The sequence below is a fragment of the Corvus moneduloides genome, chromosome 21 (assembly GCF_009650955.1).
Source record: "Corvus moneduloides isolate bCorMon1 chromosome 21, bCorMon1.pri, whole genome shotgun sequence".
In the NCBI taxonomy this organism is placed as follows: domain Eukaryota; kingdom Metazoa; phylum Chordata; class Aves; order Passeriformes; family Corvidae; genus Corvus; species Corvus moneduloides.
This window is the reverse complement of record NC_045496.1, coordinates 7403732-7425383: the sequence shown is the minus strand read 5'-3', so window position 1 is coordinate 7425383 and position 21652 is coordinate 7403732. Positions and strand designations below refer to the sequence as shown.

The 21652-nt window shown below is 44.2% G+C and overlaps 1 long non-coding RNA gene across 1 annotated transcript; it reads right to left on the bottom strand.

Annotated features, from left to right (window-relative positions):
• Positions 1-352: 352 nt before the first annotated feature.
• LOC116454497 lies at positions 353-20139 on the bottom strand. The gene is made up of 3 exons (XR_004244124.1): positions 20026-20139; positions 16014-16017; positions 353-363 (listed from the first exon to the last, which is right to left on the bottom strand). It is a non-coding gene; the product is annotated as an uncharacterized LOC116454497 (long non-coding RNA).
• Between the last annotated feature and the right edge of the window lie 1513 nt (positions 20140-21652).

Here is a 21652-nt window from a genome sequence, read left to right as displayed (position 1 = left end):
GTCGCTGTGCACCCGCCGGTGGCAGAGCTCTCTGATTTTCTGCAGGAGGTTTCACAACCAGGAATTGTACATCTGCTGACTTCAGACCTTTCCAAAGCCCACTGAAAGCACGGGGAGCATTCCTGATGGCTTTGATCAGTCTGTGTGAGGCTGGTGGAGAGTGATTTTCAGTGAAACCTCAGATCTTGTTCTCAGGGGTTTTGTTACCTGGAACAGAGCTGGGTGCTCAGCACTCCACAAGATCAATCCTTCAGAAAACTCATCCTTGCAGCTCTGCTTGGCTGGATGCAAATCCTTCACTCTCCTGACCATCAAGCCTGCTCAGATAGCTTTCAATAAACAACCTCTCCCCTCCCTGCCTTCCTTGCCCACAAACAGTGAAATTCATTTGCTTTCTCCACAGTGGCCATCTCCAGTACTCCCTGCCTGTGACATTTCCTTCAACCATTCTCAGGAACTGCTGCCCCTTTTGAATCCCATCCACCATTCTTGTGTCCAGAAGGATGGAAAGAAAACATGCCAGGCAGAAGGAGCAGAAGATTCAAACTGTTGAAAAATTTTTGGATCTGGCATGGCAGGAAATGAATAGAAGTTTAATTCAATCAATCAGAGAGTCCAACTGCACCTGGCCCAGTTAATCTAAAACTCTTCAGATTAAATACCTTGTTCTAAGTGGAAATTAATTGAGTTTGTCGAATGGTTCCTACTGCATTAAACACACTCTAGGTCAGAAAAACAGCGGAAATAAAAATTTTTTTCCAGTTGAAAGGCTGTTAGTGGAGCTGGCTGAAGTTTTGGATTTTTCTCTCTCCAATGCCCCCTCCATAGAAGCCTCACCAGTGTCTCACTGGTTTGATTTGGCTGTCCCAGGAGGTCTCAAACACCCACCATGTGTTGGTGAACATGAACTCTGCAGGGGCTCTGGACACACAAAGCCAGTGAAAAGATGATTTTTTTACTCTCAAGTTGGAGTCCTCTGTCTTGTGCTCCCTCCCTCTTGTGCTCTTGCACACTTACTCTTCCTTCTCCCACCCTCCTCCCTTCTTCCCCCCTTTTCCTTATACCTGAACGGAATCTAATGAAGATGCATAAAAAATGTTTCCATTCCGTGAAATGCAATCCATCAACACACACTTCATATATATTGTGCAGAAATGAATCCATTTCAGCCAGGAAGGCTGATAAATCAATTTAAGTGGAAGACTTTTGACAGTTTAATTCAAATTAAGTCCACTTTGTTCAATTAGAAGGTAGCTGGAGGGGTGGTGGCAGGAAACAAACAGGATTGCTAGAACAAAAACTGCATTCTTTCTCAGGCTGAAGCCACCTGTGGATCATTTTTCTTAGAGGAGGGACACAATGATACCAATTAACACACAATCAGTGACCAGCAAATTACCTGTTTTGAAAAGCAAATCCAGATTTTGCACAGCATTCCTGCCTCCCTTTTAGTGAGCTGCAACAGTGCTGGGAATATTTTAAGATGGAGGGTGAGGAGGAGGTGGAAGAGGTGGCCAAGGTCTTTCTGCATTCGGGATGTTTGCTGCAGTGCCCTTGGCATTCTGCTGTGGGTGTGAAGCACCTCGGAACAACTGCAGAACTCAGGGAAAGCCCCATTCCAGTGTCAGACCACATGGGAGACACATTCCCATGGGTCAGACTTCATCCAGCTTTGGTTTGGCTCACAGGCAGAGCTGGTACAGACAACTGTGAGCGCCAAGTCGGTAGCCCACACGTTTCCCCCCCTGCAGTGTCGCAGTGTGGAAGCACAGTTTGTTTGGATATTCCGGCTCTTCTGTGGCATTTTCCTGCAAAACACTGACTTCCTCCGTGCACACAGAGGAGATGATTGCTGACAGCTCAGATCTAGGAGCTGAGGCTGCTGAAATGTGGACATCCAGCTAATGGGATTAAATTCAGCCCAGGTACCTTCTCTGTTCTGTGAAACTTGGTGAATCAATTCAGAATTCCCAGTGATCTGGGTTAAGAGAGATGTCGGCTCCCAGATGTTCTAACACCTGAGAAAGCTGTGTTTTAGTGATTATTGAGCAATACATTTAAAAAGTGAATGACAGACCTGGAAAGCAGCATCTGCTTTTTCACTTTCTAACATATTTTCTCAGCCAAACTGAGGTTTTCAAGTTCACAGTGCAAAATGTAACTGAATTTCATCCAAGTCTGCAGATTCACTAATGCTTTCTACATTCACATTGGCAAAGGACTCCCAATTCTTTTTTTTTTTTTTTCCCCAACAGTTTTGCAAAACTGAGTCCTGGTCCCTGACAGATGGAAAAACAAAGACTTTTGCAATTAGCAGGATAATGTAATTCATGGGATTTGGGTGAGGTTTTTCTTCTACTTTCTTAGAGCAGCAGAGAAAATATGCTTTTTTATTTTCTCTCTGACAGAGGTCTTAAAAAAATGGGAATCCTTTGATCAGGTTGAAGAAGTTGAGCCCAGAAAGAACAGCCAGTACTGAGCAAAAATGACCAGATTGTTTTACTGAGCAATTGAGTGGATGCATCAGCTGCAAGAGATCCAGTGGAAATTTCCTTTCTGTTACCTCTGATTGGTACCTGACTGATCCAGGCCTCAAAAAGTTTTTCATTTAGCCTTGTATAAGAACAACAGAAGGAATTTGTGGAGGCAAATATTTTAGTTCAGAATTGCTACCACAGCAAGATGTTTTCCCTGGGCAGAGCCTGCCTGGTGAAACTCAGGAGTCTAACGAAGCCCATCGGTGCCTCCAAGTGCTGGATGGCAATTTCCTAAAATCTGCTTCTGCCAGCTGCCAGGGGAACAAGAGCAGGAGAAAACAAGAGGATGTCCAAAATATTTGTGATTAAGCATTTTTCCCCACTTATTATTTCCCCCCCCAAATTAGGTTGTTTGCAAAATAGACCTTGTTTTCACTGGAATTATTATTTATTTTTCTTGTCTGTATGTATGGGAAATCAGTGATCAAAGCAAGGTAATTTAAACCATTTCACAGAAAGGAAAAAGGCTTAACAAACGAATCCTTGGTAAAGAACTGCTTTAAGACAAGAAAATGTATTGGCAGATGGAAAATTGACTTGGTGGAGGGTGGTCAGGAAGGACGGCTGACAGAGTGGATAAGAGAGCAACGTGAAAAAGAACAGAGAGACTTCTGGCAGAGGGGCAAAGCCTTTCTTTCACTGTACATGTGCTTTTCATGCCCTTTCAGCCCTGCTCTGGCAGGCCAGGGTGGCTGGGGAGGTGATGAGATCCTGCTGGAGCAGTTCCACATCAGAGGGTTCCACGTCTTGGCCCCTTGGAGAGGAGCCAGTCTGGAGGCTCCGGCTTCATTCCCAAAGCTCTGCAGCACGTCCCCAGCCTGGGTTTGCTGTACTTCTCTCAAATGGATTTATGGCCCTATAAATGGTGAATCACTGTGTACAATAAAGAGCAGAACAGATTTGAGTGGTATCCAATTTAATAATTACTTGAGTAACTCAATCATTTTCAGATATGTGGTTTCAGTGTCTGCAGACCTTGAAGACCTGCTCGGAGCATTCGACAGGCAAGACAGCACTTTTTACTGCTCTTTTAGCAACCCAGCTCCTCACAGACCTTACACATACCTCATCCACGTCTCAAAACTTCACAAAGATTGTGGAGGGTTTGTCTGAGCCTGGACTTGGAGAAGGATGTGCAGAGGACTTGTACCTGCACTTCCCCTGTTTGAAGGCTGCTCCTCAGGCCAATTACAAACAATGTCTGCCTCTGTGCTCTGATAAATGATTAATTTACACACTCTGGTTGGAGATGTTTAAAACCAAGCAGCCTAGCTCCCAGAATTCTTGAGGTCTGCAGTGTCTCTTGATGGGCACTGAAAACAAACTCTAGTTTGTATTCCTACAGTAGATTTTAACAAGGCTGAGCTGAGCTGTGGATCCACAGCACTTGCAAACACAGAGCAAGACTCAAGGGTTATTTTGCCCCATCTCCAAGATGAAAAACAGTCAGATCCCAGTGGAGCACCCTCACTGCTGCAGGTGGGTCCTTTCACTCACTGGCAAAGCCTCAACTCTACAGCACAGCTGAATTCAGGCTGAGCAAGTGAAGTAGAAGATGAGACCCTAAACACAGCTTTTTCTGAAGTCTTCCTTCCTCAGAATAAAATAGAGGAATGTGAGGATTCTGTAAATCAAATTGTTTCCATGACACCAAGGGAGCAGCGTCCTGTTCGTGACTCTGGGCTTTAGGGAACACAACTGTCACATCTCCAACCTAAGGACAGCAAAGGCTGCTGAGGAGTCACTGTGAAACCATCCTCTGTTCTCAGTGCCTGGGACAAGTGACAGCTCTCACATCAGCCAGCCCCACCACCTGTGTGACAGCACCCTCACACCTGCACCAGAATGTGCAAATTCCAGTTTCTCATCATGGGACTGCCAAAATTTGCTCTGTCTTGAAATTCATCATGCAAGATATTAGCTTTAGGATGAGGCTGGGGACTTGGTTACTCGCAGCCATTTGCAGCCTGCCCAGAGGCATCGCCTGAGAAGGGCAATTTCCCCTTTGAAGGCTCACTTTGGTGGTGCAGAATTCACACCTGCACTGGGGACTCTGCAGCTGAATGATGGTTATTTAAATACTCATTTTTTTTCCTTAATAAACTGACAGAGGTTAAAAGTGAGTCGCTGGAAACAAATGGGCCTCCATTCTTTTCTAGCAGCAAGTTAAACCACAAATTTTGGTGGGATAAATATTGATTTCCAGTGGTCTAAAAGACCTTGAGTCCCTGGGCTGATTTGACACATTTCTGAGACTCAAGGAAGCAATTATCACCCTTCCCTAAATTTAGTCTTAGGTATCAAACTCTCCTATTCCAAGTGCTTCCTCCTACAGGAAGAGAATGCTGCCAGTGTCCCTTTAACTCAACACCATCATTTTTAAAGTTCATATATTATTACTCTATATTATATAGTGCACACTAATATTTTAGGTGAATAAATTTCAAAGGAGCATTTTTTCTTCTGGAAAATGCTGTTTTCTGTATTTATCCATGTGGTCTGTTGAGTTCCAGAGTGTGATAAATGACCAAGTGGCTCTTATCTGTGCACGGATCTTTTTCTTGGAAGAGTGAACTGTGTGATAGTAGGATCTGGTATCTCTTGTGAAATGCAATCAGACAATGCTGTTTTATATCCTTGTGTTAAATCTCTGATCTTTAGTAACCATAAATTTTAATAAAAACAAAATCAAAAGGAAAATAACCACGGCCTACTATGAGTACATGATTTGTTTAACTAAGCATCAGAAAGATTTAATTTTTTTTAGGACAAAGACTTAGATTCTCTGCTAGATCTGTGGAAAGCACAAGCATAACTTAAAACATTCGAGTCATCACATTACAAGGCATTGGAAAAACTCACAAAGTCCTTCCACTATGAACTCCTGTGAAACCAAAGGACATTGGGGGCTGCCCATTTCCTTTCGCACCACCACACAGAACTCAGGACAGATTATGTGCCCATAAGGAGGGGATTAGTGAACAAGTGGTGGTGTTAGCACCAAAAGAGAATTTTGGATGGTCAGAGCTCATGTGGGTGTTAGTTAATAGTGGTTGAGGGAGCTGAAGGTGTTTAGGCTCAGGGAAGACCTTCTTGCTCTCTACAACTCCCTGACAGGAGGTTGTAGCAAGGTGGGGTCAGGCTCTTCTCCCAGGTAAAAGCAACAGGACAAGAGGAAATGGCCCCCAATTGCTCCAGGGGAGGTTTAGACTGGATATTAGGAAAAATTTCTTCACAGGAGTGGTGGTCAGGCATTGGAAGAGGCTGCCCAGGGAAGCAGTGGAGCCCCGTCCCTGGAGGGATTTAAAAGACCTGTGGATATGGCACTGGGGGACAGGGGTTAGTGATGAACATTGAGTTGGACTCCATGATCACAGAGGGCTTTTCCAACCTTTATGATTCCATGATTGGTGCATCAGTGGTGTTTTGGAGTAGCTGTGCATGGAGTCCAAGGGCTCAGGACCATTTTTAGGATGCTCTGCCCAGTGAAAAAATATTGAAGTCAGCTTTGCATCCCGTTAGGAATTGATTGGTTTGCAAAGAGATACCACCTGAGCATGTAGGATAAATCAAGGTAGGCATGAGGGTTATCAGTGCTTACACTGAGCTGTTTCACCTTGTCAAGTACACATTTGACACCTGCAGGGCAAGGCTTGGTTGGAGGTGGTGATGGTGGAGGTGGGGAGAGGGCTTTCCACAGGGAATATTTTTCACAGTGTAAGGACTTTGGAGAAAATTAATGTGAAACATTAAAAATGTTCCTTTTTAAAAGGGAATTCATTTTTTAGGCACAATGAGACACTTCAGGTGGTGTGGCAGTGGTGAGTAATGCACACTGGAGTTATTTAACTTCATCTCATGCCTCACTATTCCCCAGGGGCACCCATTAATCAGCATTACCAGGCAGTTTGTCATGTCCTTTTGCTTAAATAATATCCATACCAAACTACAAGTAATGCATGCACCTGGAAATCAGCAGGGGATCTGCCTGTGTCAGGACAGGAGAATCTGTTGTGGAGGACACAGAAAAGCTGAAGGACTCCAACTGTCTTCCATAGAGTTTGAATGGTCCTGTAGGAGATTGTTTGAGTTAGAATGTGTGTCACGATGGGAAAATGCAGCAGCCACCACTGCTCAGCCAGGAGCAGTGTGACAAATAAAGTCAGCAATAAGTTCACAGAAAGATGTGGCCACAGACTGCAGACACCATACCACGCTTCAGTGTCATTTCTCCATTTCTCTGCCAGATGAGAAGGGATTTCATGTGTGTTTGGGTGTGTAATTACAGTTCACATGGGACAACAGCAGTATGTTCTCCCTTCCTGCCAAAACTGGGCTAAAACTGCCAGGAGGACACTACTTGGGCAGATAATTCATGGTGGCTTTTGGTTCTCATGGCTCAGACCTACCTGCAAGGGTGCTGACTCACACTCCAGTGAGGAGTTTGGGAGTGGGATGTGTGCCTGCTGAGAGCCTGAATGCTGGAGCAAAAACCTTTCCCTGGAGGAATTTAAAAGACATGTGGACAGGGTGCTTAGGGACAGAGCTTGGCAGCACTGGGTCAACAGATCCAATGATCTTAACAGTCTTTTGCAATCTAAACTATTCCATGAGTTTCTGATCCACCAGAAACTGAAAAAGCCCCTCTGATTTTATGAACAAACTCATACACTACCAGAACTAACACATTCTACTCACATTCTGCTAATAAAGATTGGCTACCATCACCCCTTGAGGATGGTGTGAGGACTTTCTGTGCCTAAGGATATGAGGGGAATCTCTCCTCTCTGTACACAACCCCACAGCCTGGCTACTCCAGAGAGCCCAGCTTTTCAAAGCAAAGCCTGCCAGATCTTTACCCAGCTTCCTCTCTTGTTTGTCAGATACGTGTTTAAACTGGATACCTGAAGGTTAAATCACTGCAAGCCCTCATCAAACCAGTAAATCACCTAATTCCCCACCTCCCCCAGCCAAATGTTTTCTCTAACTTGTTAAGCAAAATACAGACAGCATGGCCTGCCATTCCTGCAGAACTCACAGCCTTCCAACACCCGAAATTACTGGCAGACCTGTCAAAAATGACCTTCTTTCAACAACATCTCTCTCTTTTTTTATTCCCCCCACCTCCAGGTAGGAGGTGGGGGAGGTTGGAAAACTGTAAAGATCAAGCCACAGCTGCATGTGGTACCTAATTAAACAAGTGCAAGAAAGCAGAGAAAGGTCAGGTTGTCAAAAATCATTGCTGTATCTTTACTGGATTGTATTTAGAGACTGATAGCAGCAAAGAAAATAACTCAATAAAGCGAATGAGACTGGAATATCAAACTGACTCCAGGGACAAGCCAGTTTTGAAACGCAAAAGGCTAAAGCTGCAAGATTTATGTATATATATATATGTATGTATCTGTATGTGTGTATATACACACAGAGACACAAACTGAAGGGAAACAAGTGCTGGGAATGAAAGGAAAAGTGCTTGCAAAGAGTAAACAGATGACAACATGGAGAAGAAGGTGGGACAGGAGAAGTTCAAACAGGAAATGCGGCAAGAATTAGAGGCTGAAAATACACAGGCAAAAGCAGGTAACTTAGGAAGGAGTGCTTCCCTGTGAGGGTGGGCAGGCCCTGGCACAGGGTGCCCAGAGCAGCTGCAGCTGCCCCTGGATCCCTGGCAGTGCCCAAGGCCAGGCTGGACATTGGGGCTTGGAGCAGCCTGGGACAGTGGGAGGTGTCCCTGCCCATGGCAGGGGGTGGCACTGGATGGTCTCGAAGGCTCCTTCCAAATCAAACCAGTCAGTGGTTCTATATGATTCTGTGATAGAAGGAGAATGAAATAAGTAAATAAATTAAGGAGTGGATAGAAAGGGGAAAATATGAGAAAACAGAAAATACAGTCAGAGATTCAGAGGAGGAGGCTGGCTTTATGAGGGCAGAGAGGGAATTCAGACTGGGAGTGTCAGTGCTCCAAGGACAGGCTGTGCTTTGAGAGTACTGGGGAAATTTTGGGGTCACCAGCCCATGCAGACAGATCTCTTCCCACCAATTTTCCCTTTCCTTCCATCTTCTCACTGTCCCTTTCTTATCCAACCACACAGGCTGAGCTGTGCTGGTGTGGGCAGGATCCTGGTGAATCCTATGCCTGTGCCTCAGTGACCATCCCGACACATGGCCTTTGGCCTGATGGTCAGTCAGTGCCACGATTTGGGCACTGCTCAGGGAAGAGAATCTTAGGAATGGAAAAGGGAGAAAGGGAAGAAAATTGTTTCCATGTGGAGGAGGAAAGCAAAGCAAACAAAATCTCACCCTACTGCATTACTTGGTAATGTGGTTTCATAGGAGCCTGGACAAGGTAAGGAGATCAGGAAGGTTTGAGTGCTCTCTGTTATTAAACATCTCTTCATTTCTTCTGTCTGGGCTGGCATGGCCTCCAAGCATTTGCTTCTGCTGGTTATATCTGCCTTCCTCTGACACCATTAAATGTTTTATAAAGCCTGCTCTGCCAGTATCTGTAGGCTGGAAGAAGCTGCACAGGGTTTAAGGGGAGAAGGAGATTTTTTCCCCTTTGACAGAAGAGAATTTTTCCTCTTCTATTTCCCCACAAACAACTTGGAAAAAGACACACATGGTGCATTGCATTTAACAAACTGAAAATGCATTTAAATAGTGTACCACTGCAAGTATAATTGCAATTTGTTGTAATTTCTCCTCCAAATTCCACCCTGACACAGTTGATTTATTTTGCAAATCAGTGCATCTGGAGCGTGTGCCGTGTCACATTATGGGCCTTTGATACAGAACCTTTGTTTTATAACAGGGAAAATAATTAGCTTTCGGACAAGCTTGAGCTGTGATGTCAGAAGCTATCCATGGCTGCTGAAAGAAGTTATTAGTGCTGAGCTGATGAAGGCTGCCTGGAAAAGCTCTGCCTCTTTACTAATTTGTCTCTCTGGGATTTTAGCAAAATTTAAAAAAAAAAATTAGGTACGTGTAAAAAAATGCATTTATTTATGTATCAGAAAGATCTATATTTGTATAGCATAAATGCCAGTAACATTGCTGCCACTGAGATCTGCAGAGAGCTGAGAAATAAACAGAACAAAAGGTATTGCTTCGTTCCAGCAGCAACACCACTTTCCTCCGAGCAGGGAAACATTTGGGCATTTTTTTTAATTAACTTTTTTCTCCCTCCTCCTGCCCTGCTCCTCGAAATTCACAGCGTTCATTGGCAAGTCTGGTAATTATCAATCATTAACAGTGTCAGCTTTCCTCCGAGTGCCATCAGCAGAGCCCTTTCCCAGTGTCGCACATGCCAGGGGGACAGATCCTTCCCTTGCTGTCCCTGGAGTAATTTCACCCAGGCTGGAGCTGTTTCTCTGCTCTGAAGCAAAAACACACCCAGGGAGAAGCTGCCCCTGTCAGTGCCCCTGAAACAGCGAGTCCCCAGAGTGGTTGTACTGCACGAGGGTAAATATTATGGGAAGATACAGAGTGGGATGAATTAAAAGCTTCTGCCTGGATCTATGGAGGGTTTGATTTCACCCAGGAGGAATGAATGAATGCGGATCACTCCGAGCCTGGAATGTCCGAGGCGTAATCTAATTTCTCAATGTAGTCAACCAGTTGAAATGTGCAAAATATGGACTCTGCTGGGAATCTGGCTGAGCTGTGTCTGATTAGCATGTGCAACTGTTCACTGGCAGGTTTTTGCGAGCATTTAGTCCCTGCTTTAAACAGAATCATCACCAGCTGGTTATTTTTTACTGTTATTAGGTTAGAAAATAGCACTGAGGTATACAACAGTAATCACAAAGCTGTGATGCCAGGGAAAAAATAATCACGTTAAATTGACCTTCATGAATAAAGAGTGAGGTTCCATTTCGCCTCATTTCTGTTCATTTTAAAACCAGCCCTAGCTTTTCTGGCACATAGTTTTTCATTGTTTGCTGAGCATGGCTCGATTAGAATGATTCACTGTCTTTAATATTAGTGATTATGGTCCATTTCAATTACACAATGTGTTGTAGTTTGTTGTATTACTCTCCTGCCATCTCTCTGCTGACTTCCTTTGAGGGAAGCAAAAGAAGACAAGGAAAGAGATGCTGAAAGCAGGAGCTGGGGCAGTGAGCCCCCTTTTCCTAAATGGAATCTCAGTGGATAAGCAGCAATGTCTTTAATGCTTAAATATGGGGTTTCAAGCTCAGATGAAGTTACACTCTCCAACCCGCAGCTTGAGATTCTTCCTGGTAGCCACTGATCCACCCTTTCCATGGATTTAAACAGAGAAAAATCAGCAAGGCAAGGAATGCTGCATGCTCTGAGCCTACTGTCAGGATTAGGGTAGGATTTAGGAGATTTACACAAGTGACAGATTAAAAGTTGTTTGGACAATGCTCCCAGGGACAGGGTGGGATGGTTGGGGTGTCCTGGGCAGGGCCAGGAGTTGGACTGCATGATCCTGATGGGTCCCTTCCAACTCAGGATACTCTATTCTATTCTATTCTATTCTATGACACTAAAGGGGTCATACAAGGATCAAAGATAAACTGGGCTTTCTGTGGTGCCCAGCTGCATTGAGGGAGGGGACCCCCAAGCTGCTCAGTGAACCACGAGTGCCCGTGGACTGTTCCAGCTCACCCCTGCCTGGCTGATCCTGGTGTCCAGACTCAGTGTTTCCGGAGTTTTTGCAAACCAGAGTTGGAATGCAAAGAGAATACAGCATAGGCTTTCAAAACTGCTTTAATTTGAGTTTCAGCAGAGACCTTGCACAAATACAGAGTGATCTGTGAACAGTGGGTTTGGCAGAGTCGCCGTTCAAGTGGTTTAACAGAGATGGTGCAATAGGGAGAGATAGCTGCTGGAGAAGCCACAAGAGCTCAGAAGAGAAAGGTGAATAACTGACCTGTATTTTCAGGTGTTCCTCCAGGCTCTAGGAGTCACCAATCATCTAAACCCTGAAGCATGAGATGTAGATCAAATTCAGAACCTCTTTCATTAAAAAGATCCAATTAACCTTCAACTATTTCACCATCCTTTACCTACAGATGTATTTCCAGTCAAAGTCAGGACTGGGTCCTCCCTCAGATTAAATCAGCAAGGTTCCACTGAAAACAGTAATCACAAAAAAATGGATAAGAGTTTGCTTCTTTCTTTTCCAGGGTGGAATATATTGCATTTAAAACATCATTACAGAGCACTTGTTACTCATTGAAGCATGAGAATGTGAGCGACAGGGGAAAACATGCCCTCTTCGTATTGCATCCTTCTTTTCACCTTTTGGTTTGGTCGCGCTCTCTCACTTGCCAAGGAAATTGCATGTGTGTGGAAGAAAGAAGGAAGGAATTTGACACATTTAATGGACATTTATATGGGCTGCAAAGCATTTATTATAGTAGCAAATGAATTAACTAATTATAGGTGACCATTAAATTGTGGCTGCACTCAGAGAAGAAATCCTGTAAAATTAGCTCAGTTTTATTCCACTGATCTGCTCTCTTGACCAAAACATGTTCCCAATCCTGTTGATGTAAATCCAGAGTAATTACTCTGACTTGGTGAAATTAGTCTTCTTGTTCTTTGGGGTAATCAAGAGCCCAATCTGGCTGCTTCCACATGTTCCCATCCCAAATGCTCACTTCCCCAGGGAAAACAAGTGGTTGCTCTCTTAATACCACACAGCCAACAAAGCTGTGGGCAAGGAGCTGGAGATAGCCTGTCTTTCTAATCAGCAATAAAGTTATCAATTATGTTCTAGCTGTAAAAGCTTAATTACTGAGGACTACGAAACAGGCAGGAGAGCCCCAGTCCAGTGAGCACATTCCAGATGGAGAATGCTGCACTGGACCTAAGGGGAAAAACAACGATGGTTTTAGATTGGAAAATGCATCCAAAGACTACGTAGCAAGAGGTCATGACATCAGGTGTCTCTGGTGTCTTTCCTCAGTTATCACAGCTCCTTACTGCAAGTGGTGATACATTATTCAGGCTGGAGCTCTAAACCAGCTACAGATTAGAAAGTGGAAACTGAAGATGCTTGGGATTTTAGGAAGTTTCGGATCTGGAACTTTTATAAGTAATGCCGTGAATTTCTCTGTTATTGAAACCAAAGAACAAACTCCACACACTGACAGCTGTAATAAGCCCACAAGTCTTTGATGCAGAGGAGTTGTAGTAGGAACCACAGACTCCTGCTTTGCTCTCATGGGTTGCAGGTGACATAAAAATCTCTAGCTGAGTAAGAATCACACAGTATGGTGGCTGGAAACAAAGCAAGGAGGTTGGCACCGAGGGGAGAGATCCATTCACAGAAGCGTTTTCTCTTTGCAGCTTTGCTGGAACAAGCCTGGCAAGGCCTTGCTCACGTAGGGAGTCTCCAGGCACAGCCCTCACGATGTGAGTGTAGTTATACCATTCCTTCTCTATTGAATACAGAACAAAATGGGGTGATAAAAATCATAATAAAAGCACATTCTATAAAAACCTCCTAAAAATAACAAAATCTGGAAAGAACAGCATGGCCAAAACACAAAGAGGAAGAGCATAGTTTTATCTGAGACAGAGGATGGGAACAGCAGGGAGGAGGGGAAAGAGGCAGTGGAATTACGAATGGGAATTAACAAATCTTGGCTTCACACAAGTTCTTCAGTTCAACAGGAGAAAAAACAAACCTATGGTTCAGAGCAGAAACACTTTGTTATGTCCCATGGCCAAATCCCAGCAAAGCCTATGAAGTCACTCAGTCATATTTGCTATTGATGAAAAGCATCGGGAATGATTAGGAAAAGGGCCTCTGAAGTCAACAGATCTCAGGCTTGGAGAGGAATATGTGCCTGCCATAACACCAGGAAGTTGTTTCCTTGGAGGAGGGTTGTTTATTCAGAAACAGAACTAAAGAGGGGATCCGTGAGGGGAGGGAAATACCCACCATCTCTGATGGAAATCTATTTTTATCTCGTGAAAAATATCTTAATTTTCACTTATATTCCATGCCTGTAGCTAAGGGCCATTAAAACTAATAAAAGTAAATCATTTGTGACAGATCTTAAAAAACTGTTTCTGCAATGCACCACACTCTCAAATGCTCATTAGAAATAGTGGTTTTCTTTTCGGAAGAATGCTTGCTGAATGCTTAAAACATGTTGCCTCCAACTTTTGACAACTAGCACAGGCTATGAGAAGCTTTGAAGCAAATGTTTGACATAAAAAAGATGGTCTGACGCTATATCAAATAAGATTGGGGAAGAAGCATCAAAGCAGAAACATTAGGATGAAATGCAGTTGGAGGAAAGAAAATCAACATACTCATTTCTGATTTTACATTTTCTGGCATCAGTATAAACAACTGATTTGCATTTTCTGAGGACAGTACATTCAATTCTTAACAAATTAGCATTGAATGGAGTATCCTCCCCAAAATCATTTCTAGCAAAATAGGGCAAGGTCAGAAAAAAATCTTGGTTACACAATGATGGTTCTCAGGAAGAAAAATTATTGTCTCTGATAATTGGAAGACACATGTTGTCCTCCTCCAGCTTCCATCTTTAATGAAAACCGAGGATATCCCTGTGTAACAGTCTCATGGTGCATTCTGAGCAAAATCCCTGCTGGAAACCAACAAGGCTGAAAAAACCCCACCACACGGTAAAATAACAAGCATGTCAAGCATCTTGGCTTAACTCCTTAGAGGGTTAGTGAAATAAATGTGTCATTTGTTTTACATGGTATTTTTGTTAAATACACTTTGAAGTCTCTTGTACATTGATCTAACCTGAGCAGTGTGATCTTAACCTCCAGAACAGGGCTGAGCCACTGCCAATAAACACTGGATTTCCTGAAATACCCCTCAATCATCTTAGCAAGGCTTCACCTGCCAGTTCTGCTAAAAGGACAGCTGGAATAAAAAGCGTGGAAACCTTCAGACAGGAAGGTGTAAACCCAGGATGCACAGATGCAGTGTTCAGGCAGGTGTTTTCTGGAGAGGTGCTCCTCAGATGTTCATCCTGGCTCTGATTTGCTCAGATACGGCAGCACTTGGGGATGGCTCAGGAGAATTCCAGATGGTTTTGTTTAGCCACTGTAGTAATGTTTTAAAGGAGGGGTTTGAGTTGGTTCCTAAAGTTGGGATTGTAAGAAATGGGCAGGAGGATTTTCAATGCCAAAGTTCCAAGAGCATAGAAGAATAGTTTTGTATGAATGCAGGGAAGAGGATTCCTCACTCCAGCCTGGTCAGACACCAGCTTTGCAGCCCTGTGCAGTTGCAAACCAATCCATTTCCTTTGCACGTTAAGTTCCAGGTATTCCATTCCAATTATACTCTGCACAGACCCCACTAACGCAGTCAAGCATCTTAGAAGTCCTGCAGTTTACATTTCCCATCCATATTTTATTCCTCTCTTCCCTTTGGCCCGTAGTCTCTCTCCATCGCTCGATCAGTTTTCATGGTCATTCAAGTCGTAGGGGTGATTTGTTCAGGTAAAATGGAAAATTGAAATGGAACGGGTGCTGGATACAACCTCATCCGCTTTTTCTATTTTGTCAAAGTGCTGTGGCTGCTCATTTTTTCATGGCCATGAGTTGAAATAAATTAAACTTCCCAGAGGCTAAACTTCTCTAAGATCAAATTGGAATATATTGATTAGGCTCTTTGAGGGCTGATGGATTGGACTCTTATGCTTTATAAACACATTTACCAACATGCTCTCAGAAAGAGTTGCTTAGCACTCAGCAAACTGATCGTGTTTATTTAAAACTGTGACAGTGGCCTACACCTGTAGCCCTCATTCTGGCCCATAAAGTCTCACTTACTGATTGATGGAGACAAGTTGAGCTGTCTGGCTGCCTGACTCCCAGGACTGGTCCCAAAGGTTGCCTGGCTGATGGAGTCCAGCATAATGCATCACTGTCAGGAAAACAACTTAGCATGTCATTGACAAGATCTGATCAGCAGGAGCCCAGGAGGGAGGATGAAAGCAGTAAACTGGAAGAATTTTTGAGTGCTGATGATGGCAAAGGGGACAGAGAGTCCCAGAGCAAGAGAGTTTTGAAAGAGCATGTGTACTCATAGCTTTAGATGCATGACACTGGAGATGAATGAATGCAGTTACTGGCCAGAATGTCCAGATACAAGAGTCCCAGGAAGCAAAGCTTGGATGTAATTCACTTGTATGAATAGCTGGGAATAAAATAATGGACTTCACACAATTAGAGAGAAATGTAGAATTGAGAGTTACATCCCATCAACCAGCTCCAAGTCAGAGCGATGCACGATCCTGAACGGCCCCAGCCTGCCTTGCATTTTCCAGCCTCAATCTGCAGCCGTGATTTAGGAATTGTCTTCAGAATGAGAGATCTAAGATAAACATAAGGCAACAAAGGACAAAGATATGGCGGTAAGAACTGTGAACTGGAACTGCACCAGATGGAGATGAGGATTTGTGGACATCGTGTCAGGAAGTCTAATAGTCCGAGGAGAAAAATTACTTTTCTAATTTGTTATGAGAAAAAAATACATTTTAACATAAAAATATGATCTAGCGCTGTATCAAAAATCAGCAGCAAGAGGAAACAAAGCAGAAGCCTTTAAATGAAAGAAGGCATCTTGCTTCCATCACTCTCTCAAGGTATCTGTAGCGTTTCCAGCCCCGGTTGCTAGTCAGCATCAGAAAGTGTGGGTGGCACTTGAGTGCTTTTCTCCCAGTCTCTCATTGAATCTGCGTGGATTAGACCATGTAGGATGCCAACCTGCTCAGGCACATCTCAGTGACATCTAACAGGCTGTTTTATGCCACAGCCCAGAGCAGCGTGGGAGAGAGCGTTAAAGGAACATAAGTCAAAGAGCAGAATTCTGCCTTCAGGTTCCTGCCTGAAACAAACAACTTGACAGGGGGTGTGCTTTCCAAGAGGGAATAAGCAGCCACTCCAGGGAGACAGTGACGTATCTCATTTCCCCCAGTTCACCTGGTGTTACAAGCAGGATTTGTGGCCTGTTTTGGAATACCTGGGCTGTAGCTGGCATGCAGAGACACTGCACTGGATATTAGGAGAAATATTTCTGCTGTGAGGGTGGTGAGGCACAGAGAAGTTGTGGATGCCCCGTTCCTGGAAGTGTTCAAGGCCAGGCTGGATGGAACACTGAGCAACCTGCTCTAGTGGAAGGTGGAAGGTGGCAGGAGGTTGGAACAAGATGATCTTTAAGGTCTCCTCTAACCCAAACCATTCCATGGTTCTGTGGAAAGTGCACATGGAGCAAGACCCCGAGGGATCAAGGCACAAGAAGCCAGTGTAGGAGAGTTTCAGCAGGTCAGCATCTCCCACACAGCCTAAAAAAGTGTTCTTTGCTGCATTATGGTCTGAAGTGCTTCATTTCAGTCTAGCTTAGAATGACTCAATGCCATACATTTTTCACCAACTGGCTTCACTGACTGTCTCCCTAAATCATAGATTTTGCTCTTTAAAATTTGCACCATCTTCCTTTGAGACTATTCCCCAGGCTAACAGCTTCGGAGACAACTTCTCAGCCTAACAGACTTCGCTTTTTATTCCCGTTAGTTGGCCTAAATATTCCTTTCGCTTAATTCGAGCCAATTATTTCCAGTGATACCCACTGGAGCACCCTTAACATTTTCTTTTTGCTTTATGGTGTTTTAGCTCTTCAAAGGCTTGCAGACATTTGTCCTAATGGAGAGTGGATAGAGAGTTATCTGACATGTCGGGGAGGAGAGGCTGCTCTGTTCTGATTCCATTACAGCAGGAAACACACTGGATATCAAAGGGAAATTTATGTAATGTATTCCTGCATTGTTCACAATACAGCATCATGTTTTATGCAAGCAAGAGGAGCGTGAGGAGAGAAGGGAAGAAAACTCCGTTTAACTGGCAGTGAAATGACAATAAAACAACAAATGGGGAAGCGGCAGGAGCTAATCCGCAGCTTTTATGGGCAGATCCCTCAGTCATCATCATGAGTGGAAAGCATGGGGACATCTGAGGGTGGTGAGGACCAAGAGAGTGATGCTGGGAGTGAGAAAAGGCTCTGGGGTGGATTTGGGGATTGGTTACAGACCATTCAGAGCTGTGCCAGGACCTAGCCACATACAACAAGGCAGGCACAGGGACAGAGGACAGAAGGATCCCTGGCATGACAGAGCTGGCTCAGCCCAGCTCCCATTATCCCAGCTGTCAGGAATAACCTGGGCAAGGTATGGAATGGGCCAGATGAGGTGGAACAGTGCACACAAATGCTGTGCCAGATGTGGCATTTGGTCCTGACATTTCTAGTCACGGACATAAACTGGAAGCAGAGTAACATCGGGAACTGCAGACACTTTATCCTTGACCCTGTACTTGTCACTTTCCCCCAGCTCTCCTCTTGCCCTGTTCAAAAATAATTTGGTCAGCAGAAAGGAAAAATTCAGATATGTTCCTCTGAAGTTTAGAGTCCATTTTCAGTGTTCCCAAACAGCCACGTCCATGTCCAGTGAAGGCAGAAGTGTTTCCTCTCCAGGAAAGTGGCACAGTTTTGGGAGAGCCCAGTGTTCTGATTGCATCATTGATTTTCAGGTGAACTCTGATCAGTGGTGGCAAAGTAACAGGATGAAGTAACAGATATGAAGATATTGAACACAGTAAGGTAAAGAGGTGATAGGAACAGTCACAGGGAGAAGCTTGATCTGTTCTTTTGGGTCACCAGATCACCTTCTGTTCATTACGTTTCCAGTCCTCTGGTAGAATGAGATGTTAGTACCCTCTCCTAAAAAGATGTTAATCTGATGGCCTAAATACTAATATTCACTTAAATCAAACCTTTATGACAAAGGCTTTTTTTTTTGATGCAAGAGTTTAAAGGATTAACAAAAACCTCACAGGGTGAGAAGGTGACTTAGTTTAGGGAACCTGCCAGGAGATATAATTCCTTTTCTTATTTTTTTGTTGCTGAAAGAAACACACACGCACACACACATATATAAATAAGTGAAAAGACTTTCAGAGACAAAAGAGCATTTCCATTTTGCAGCAATGATCACAATGTAAAAAGCCTGCGTCGCTATGGAAACGGCCCTAAGCCTCATCATATCTAATGGTGATTTTCCATAGAAGTCCTTGAAACATCTTTTGTTTCTTGCTTTGAAGTCAAAGGAAATGGTTGAGTGCCAAGAAGAGGGCTATCAGCTCCAGATCTCCAATCAGGGGCCTGGGCTCAGCTCTGCAGGCTTGCTTGGAATAATTGCCACACGCAAGTTAGCAAGGGGAGGAAAGCCAGAGGAGAGCAGGACCAAATATACACATGCACATCTAAACGCAGGTGGCTCATGGAGAAAAATTTCCTCAACAAGTGGCAAACACACAATTTCCATTCCCCAGGCAGGATCTTCACCAGAGAGCTGTTATACCAACACTCAGAGCAGCTGAGGGAGCAGGTCCTGGCTTTCCTGGCTGAGCCCACTTTTCCCTCATGGCAGGGACACATTGCTGTGGAAGCAGCTTTGGTGTGCCTGATTTAGGAATTAATGACCTAATTAGGAGCTCTGGAGAGGGGGAAAAGGAGGAGGGAGGGAAGAGGGGCTTTCCACTGCTAATGGGGTTTCTCTCTGTTTGAGGGACTCACTGAGGGCTTTGAGCAAAGGGTTCACAGCCCGTTTCAGAAGCTGATGGGGTTTGCAACTGCACCAGCAGGGAAAGCAGGCAGCTTTCGAGGGAAGCAGGAAATGCTTCTAGAAATGTGGACATCATACTGCCTGCCCCAACACTTGGTGATGTCCCAGGTGCCTTTTTGTCACGGATGACAGTGCCAGAGTGGGGGAATAACAGCCAAGACCAGCAAGACAACAAGGACAGGAGACAGTGTCCGGATCTTTTTAACACTGGTGGCCTGAGGCAAGGACTCTCAGTCTTGGAAAATGTAAGAGTACCAGACATGAGGCTGAAAAGGGGAACAGTGATCCCAGAAATATTGCTTATTCTTGGAGACAAAGATAAAATGACAGCCAGCCCCAGCTTACCCTGATGGTTTGGCCTATCTGTGTCCTTTCTCCTCTGTTCCCTTCTTTTGGTGTATTTTCTTGCAGAAATTAATTTTCCTTCAGACATTCAAGTGCAAAGGATCCTGACCTGAGAGGATTGTTACTTATAACTGCTTCTAAACCAGCCATAAGTAAAATGAGAGGGCTATTGTTGGGGTTTAGGAGTTCTCCTTTTGTTTCTTTCAGGGAATTTTCTCCCATTTTTGTTGGTAAGAGACAATAACGACCTGGTACTTAGGAGAGACAGAAGAAGTTGCCAAGCTCAGGGGAGAATGGCACCTGGCTGCACTCCTCTTATCTGAGGGTTTCTCTCGGAGGGGCAGAGATACTGCGAGGCCTGGGCTGGGAAAACGGGGCTGGGGCAGCTGCTAGCTCCTCCCTGCTCTCGGCATTCGGAGGGGAAGGAGGCTGCAGTCGCTGTGGGAAGAATTCGCCACCGCTGTGGGGTTCTGTCTTTGTTTGTCTTGTTATACATATATATACACTAGTAAAGAACTCTTATTCCTTTTCTCATGTCTTTGCCTGAAAACCCCTTAGTTTCAAAGTTATAACAATTTGGAGGGAAGGGGGTCGTATTTTCTGCTCCAAGGGAGGTTCTTGCATTCCTTGGCAGACACCTGTCTTTCAAACCAAGATAGCGGTTTTCCTTTATTTGCTTTCTCCTTCCTTTTAAAAAAAGTTTGTTCTCTTAAAAAAAAAAAGAGAGCACTGTCTACAGCCATATGAAAACCAGTATGATCAGCCCTTCATATATATTTTAAAGTGGTACATATATCTATAGAATGTAGGTATGCACATGATTTTTTTTTAACATATTTATGTCCTCAAATCCAAATATTCAATGTCCCTCTGTTGCTTAGAAAAGTGCAAAAGAATTTCATCCATTAGATAAATCCCAGTTGCCAGCTCTTGGCTCAGATCCACAAAGGCTTTGTCATTCAAAAAAACAAGGGCTTCAAATCTCAGAGCCAGCACTTTATTGACAACTTTGCACAGAAATAATAACAACAGTAATAATAACAACAACAACAATAATAATAATAATAATAAAAATATAGTAATGAAGACAGATGGCAAGGGGCAAGCAGCAGTGATGCTCCAGACACTTGCCAGCTTGCTTTTCTTTCAAGAAAGGAACAGATGCAAGATGCACCCACATGAAAGTGTTCCCTGATACCATCGCTGTGCATTAGTTGAACATGAACATTCCTCACCTGTGACTCGGGGTGCGGGGAATGGGCTTCTGCCTCACATCCATCCTGGTGATACAATCTCCCATGTGCTGTTCTGAAGCCTTCAAATACTTGGCAGGCAGTCCCAGCCCTTTCACTTCCCAGGGAAGCCAGACTGTTTGCCAAGAAAAAGATTCAGAACTGGATAAACATTAAACAAATGCTTCAGAGAGCTTTATTTTGTTTGTGATACACCTTTAGATTTTGCATTTGAACTTTTTGTGGAGGATTAAACTTTTGATGTGCCTGCCCCTTCTTCTCCCTCACTCTCCTCCTCCTCCTCCTCCTCCTCCTCTCCCAGTATCTCAGGCAATGGTTGTGAGGCAGGAAGACAGGGAAGTTACAGGCAGTTTCATCCCTCAAGGACTCCCTTGGAACAGGTTTATTGTCAGGAGTAGTTGGGTGACCTTCATTCCCAGCAGGAGGGCAACGCTACTCCCAGTCCTACCGAAACAGCCCAGACCTGTGATTTCACCTTGTCACAGGAGAGGACTGAAGGGTCAAAAGAAAGCTTAGCCTTCCCCTGATACATGGGCAAGGCTGAAGCATCCCCTTGATCTTTCTCCAGACATTCCCATGTGCAAACTGGGTATTATCAGAACCACTTTTCAGTCATGTCTTGCCCTACAGCAGTGCTGTGGGATAGAAACAGATTCAGGGCTGAGGTGCATTCTTTGAAATGTAAGATTAATCGTCAGTGTCCTAATCTTCCCATTTCTCTGTTTCTTTGCCTCAGCACCAAATTTCACCCATTTGGATGGAAGGGTAGAGTAAGTGCACATATATTCCCAGCTGTTGTGTGACAAAGCAGCAGCTGGATAGAGGAGGGATAGGAAAAGATTTGGTTGCTGAGGGATAGGAGTAAATG